General features: G+C 41.0%; 1 long non-coding RNA gene across 1 annotated transcript; it reads left to right on the top strand.

Moving 5' to 3' along the window:
- The first annotated feature begins 2,329 nt into the window (after positions 1-2,329).
- On the top strand, positions 2,330-4,572 carry LOC111825119. Its single transcript, XR_002828233.1, has 2 exons — positions 2,330-2,362; positions 4,409-4,572. It is a non-coding gene; the product is annotated as an uncharacterized LOC111825119 (long non-coding RNA).
- Positions 4,573-5,366: the final 794 nt, after the last annotated feature.

The raw sequence follows: 5,366 nt of genomic DNA, 5'->3' as shown, positions 1-5,366 counted from the left end.
GGTACTTGGGAATTTTGTTGTTGTTGGTGGTGGTTTTCCACCCATAATAAACAGGCATAGCTGCTGTCATTTAGTGGGGCGAGACTAGCACAATAAAAGATTTCTCTTGTGTCCCTCAGGACTTATAATGATCCAGTTCTAGAATATAACTGAACCTAGAATTGTGCAGGTGAAAAATCTGTTTATAATTATTTGAGCCCAGAACTATAGTAGTCCCTTTATCTGCAGGGGACATGTTCCAAGGCCCCCAGGGGACGCCTGAAACCACAGATAGCACTGAACCCTACATATACTCTGTTTTTTTTTCCTATACGTACATGCCTATGATAAAGTTTAATTTATAAATTAGGCACAGTAAGAGATTAGCAACAATCACTAATAATAAAATAGAGCAATTACAACAAAAGACTGTAACATGGAGGTGGTCTCTCTCTCTCTCTCTGATAGCTCACCATTTTGAAAAGTCACTGATAACCAAGACGAATGGGAAGGTCTGGGGGCCTTCCAATAATGTGCGAGACTTCAAATATAACTTCAGGTCAACGGTTTTCAACTTTTTCATCTCATGGCACATATAAACTAATTACTAAAAATCTGTGGCCCACCAAATATAGATATATTTTTGCTAGTCAAAAATATATTCAGAGAACCAAGATGGCGGCATAAGGTATAAACCTGTATGTGCTGCCCCCCACAACCACATTAAAACTACAACCAAAAGACAAAACAGTTACCACCCAGAACCACAGGAAAGCTGTCTGAGTGGAAGTTCTACAACTAGAAGGAAAGAAAAAAGTGCATTGAGACTAGGTAGGAGGTGCAGAGGCACCAAGTGCAAAGGCAGGCTGCAACTGGGTGCACAGTTTATTTCAATCGAAGGGAGATACAAGCTCCTGAAAGGACTGAACTCATTGACGGCGAGACTTTGAGATCCAGACTCCTACGGGAGAAACTGGACTGTCTTGCAGCGGGTTGGAAAGTGAGGTGGCTTTCTCGCAGAGCTGCTCGCAGGGATCATTGTTACTGTGGGGACACAGAGACGTGGAAATGGCTGACAACACCCATTGCTGTTTGCTCCGCCCTGGTGATTCTCTGAGGCCCCGCCCCACCCAATTTACAACCCCACCCAAGCTGTTCGAAGCAGCGCAAAGGAATCGCCTGCCCTTTTGCAGCCTAACCTAACAAACTGCAGCTGGGTCAGAGAGCTGCAAAACTTCCAAACCCCAAACAAAGAGGAGAAATCTGCTGATATCGCTGTAGCTCCTGCTGGGTGGACTCACAGAGTAGTTGACTTGGAGATCCAGGAGCCAGTGTACCCAGTGGTCAGATACCAGATTTCAACTCCTCACATTCATAAGGGACACACTCAAGAGGCAGACTCAATGAGCACCAAAGCCCCACTGAAGCAAGTCCTACCCCATACGGGTGTCTCCAGCACAGCAGTTTTTCCACTATAGAAACAGTGGGTCCTCACAGTCAGTCAAAATGTGGAGACAAAGAAACATGTCACAAATGAAAGAAATGGAGGAAAGCAAACTACTGGACATAGAGTTCAAAACCACAGTTATAAGGTTACTCAAGAATTTTCTACAAACCTCCAAGGAACTTAGTGAGACCTACAAGGATCTTAATGAGAATGACAAAAAAATGGAAAAGGACTAGTCAGAAATTAAGCATACACTGACTGAAATTAAGAATAATATACAGCGATCCAACAGCACACTAGAGGATCCCAAGAATCAAGTCAAAGATTTGAAGTACGAGAAAGCAAAAAACATCCATCCTTAAAAAAGAATCCAAAAATATGAAGATAGTGTAAGGAGCCTCTGGGACAATTTCAAATGTACCAACATTCGAATTATGGGGGTGCCAGAAGAAGAGAGAGAGCAAGATACTAAAAGCATATTAGAAGAAATCATGACAGAAAACTTCCCCTACCTGATGAAAGAAATAGACTTACAAGTCCAGGAAGCAAAGAGAACCCCAAATAAGAGTAATCCAAAGAGGACCACATCAAGACACATCATAATTAAAATGCCAAGGGCTAAAGACAAAGAGAGAATATTAAAAACAGCAAGAGAAAAACAATCAGTTACCTACAAGAAAGTACCCATACAACTGTCAGCTGATTTCTCAACAGAAACCATGCAGACCAGAAGGGAGTGGCAAGAAATATTCAAAGTGATGAATAGCAAGAACCTACAACCAAGATTACTCTACCCAGCAAAGCTATCATGTAGAATTGAAGGTCAGATAAAGAGCTTCACAGACAAGAAAAAGCTAAAGGAGTTCATCACCACCAAACCAGGATTATATGAAATGCTGAAGGGTATTCTTTAAGAAGAGGAGGAAGAAGAAAAAGGTAAAGATAAAAATTATGTACAACGAAGTCACAACAAATAAATATCTATCAACAAGTGAACCTAAAAATTAAGTCAGAATAAACTGGTGACTATAATAGAAGCAGGGGCATAGAAAGGGAGTGGACTGACAATTCTCGGGGGGGAAGGGGGTATGAGGGGTGCGGGAAGAGATTGGACAAAAATCTTACACCTATGGATGAGGACAGTGGCGGGGGGTAAGGGCACGGAGTGGGGTGGGAACCAGGTGGAGGGGAGCTATAGGGGGAAAAAAGAGGAACATCTGTAATAATCTGAACAATAAAGATTTATTAAAAAATATATATTCAAAAATATATTTTGAATGAATCAAAATAGGTGTAATTTTGATTCATTCACACCAGATGGCTATTGTTGTGTTGGCTCTTGTCATTATTTTATTTGACAATCTAAGGGAAAAGGGGACAGTGCCCCTGACTAAATAGGTATTTCATGTTTTAAAAATTCTTGTGGCACAGAATGTGCCTGCTCAGACACACCGGTTGAAGATCGCTGCTCCAGATAACTAAGTGATTAGCGGGCAGGGAGCATGCATAGCACGGATGTGCTGGACAAAGGGATGATTCATGTCCAGGGTGGGTCAGAGCAGGATGGCTCAAGATTTCATCTTGCTACTCAGAACGGCATGCATTTAAAACTTATAAACTGTATATTTCTGGAATTTTCCATTAAATATTTTTGGACAAAGGTTGACCGTAGGCAATTGCAATTCCATTTTACAAATGAACACATAGTTATGTGGGTGGTTTTTTTTTTTGGAAAGGTTTAATAAATGCCAAATTTCCTAGGAGCATATGTCAAGGGAAGATTGTACTGTTTTATTTAAAACTTTCCCATTTTGCGAGCTCACCATTTTGAAAAGTCACCGCTAAGAATTGTCTTGTATGATTGGATGAAGAAAATTCCTCTGCACTTTAACTGTCATTTTCATGGTGACTCTACATTTACATAGAAATAGTCTGATTCAGCCTGTATGACAATGTCAAATGCAAAGGAAAAGAATCAACAATATTCTGTTGAACATTGAAAATTTGGTTTTATAACTGCCCACATGTGAAGTTGCTAACACACCAACTTCACAGTTCATTTTTAATAAAGTCACCCCATCAAGTAAAGTGAAGATTTTTACAAAAAAACACACATAGCCCTGACCGGTTTGGCTCAGTGGATAGGCCGTCGGTCTGCGGACTCAAGGGTCCCGGGTTCGGTTCCGGTCAAGGGCATGTACCTTGGTTGCGTGCAGGAGGCAGCTGATCGATGTTTCTCTCTCATTGATGTTTCTAACTCTCTATCCCTCTCCCTTCCTCTCTGTAAAAAAATCAATAAAATATAAAAAAAACCCCACACACATAAAGTTGACAGCATATCATATTTCTGAGATTTAAAGGAAAAGTTTAAAAACTAAAATTCACACTGAATGTTAAAAAACACCTTTGAGTAGAAGGTAAAGTTGTCGCTGTTTTCTCCTGTAAAAGTATAAATGCTTGCAAAACAAGAGTAAAGCAACACATTGTAGGAAAATTCCAACTACCAATGCATGATAGCTTATTAGAATGGTGACAGGAAAAAAATACACTGAATTCTGATGATACTGTTCTAAGAAAAATCGATGAGACTGTGAAAGCTGTTCAGTATCGGCTGTGTAATGAGGTCAGACAAGTACATTGTCACTACTGAAGTCCCCTGTGGGATAAGAATGCCCTCTGCTCACATGGATAAGGTTAAGGAATGAAAAAAGCCAGAGTGGACATTTATTTTCAAAATCACTGACAACGGATACAAAGGTGTCGACAGTATTTGAAGCCCTTAAAAATGATTTCATAGAAAATATAATTCCCTTTTCCAGTGTCATTGTATGCACCACGGATCGAGAGCCTCAGCTATAAATTGTTGGCCATTTAAAAAGGTTTGTAGGCCATTAAAAAAATTAGTACCAGATGTTTAGCACAATGCAAAGAAAAACATTTTGTGACAATTGTGTTATTTTTTAATTCCTTGCTGTTTTTCAGGATTTTCACTGTTGCTATGCTACAGTCCCATGTGGTCCACCTTGAAGGCCTAACTTCTCTAAGATTTCTTGTATTCTCTTTCAATCCAGTCTCTATTCTGCATCACCTGATGAAACAAAATAACTCCAGGCCACAGTAAAATAAACTCAATCATGTAAAATGTAGAGTTGCATTTTTGTGATGTTATTTAAACACTTTTCCAGAGTCAGTCCAGTGGGGCAGAGGTAGGAGGGCAGACTGATCAGTGAGTGCCACGGGCAATGGAGGAGTGGTGCTGGGGTTGGGGGATGCTGCACGCTAGGAGGGGGAGGTGGGCGGGAGGAGCCATCCCTTTCAAGTCATCAATTACTGTCCATCTTCTATCAATTACTATCCGAGGTGCAGGCCCGCTGAGCAGCAGGAAGGTGGGCTCCTTAGTGGGCTTCAAAGGCAAACAGTTATGCACTGTCTGCTGCATACCAGGTCCTGCACTAGGTGCTATAGTCATGAAATCTCATCTAGTCCTCACAACAATCTTGGAGGATATTATTGCCCCCACTTTATAGAGAGGAAGCTGAAGTTCACGAAGGATTTATCCTAATGAGTAGAATCAGGCAAACACAGTGAAGTGTAAATATTTTTAAGTAAATAAATGAATGAAAACGAACTCCCCCCGAACCCCCCCAAAAAAGGCACAAAGGTAAATTTTTTGAAGCATATTGTACACAACTATCCATATATCCAACTGAGCAAATTCCCATTCAGTTACATCCAACCTGTCCTCTCTATCCCTGACTATCCCCCCAATACCGGCCCGCACTGTCTAAGCCTGCAGCAGAGTTGCCTGGGGTCTCTACACACACATTCAATCAAGCACCCTCCATGCAATTGCAGTTATGGAGATCCAAGCAACATACATCCTCTCCATCTGTTGAGTGTGTGTGTGTGTGTGTGTGTGTGTGTGTGTGTAGACCAAAAT

The sequence above is a fragment of the Myotis lucifugus genome, unplaced genomic scaffold (assembly GCF_000147115.1).
Source record: "Myotis lucifugus unplaced genomic scaffold, Myoluc2.0 scaffold_14, whole genome shotgun sequence".
NCBI classification, from domain to species: Eukaryota; Metazoa; Chordata; class Mammalia; order Chiroptera; family Vespertilionidae; genus Myotis; species Myotis lucifugus.
The sequence above is the reverse complement of the archived record's forward strand: the minus strand, read 5'-3'. Positions and strand labels throughout refer to the sequence as shown.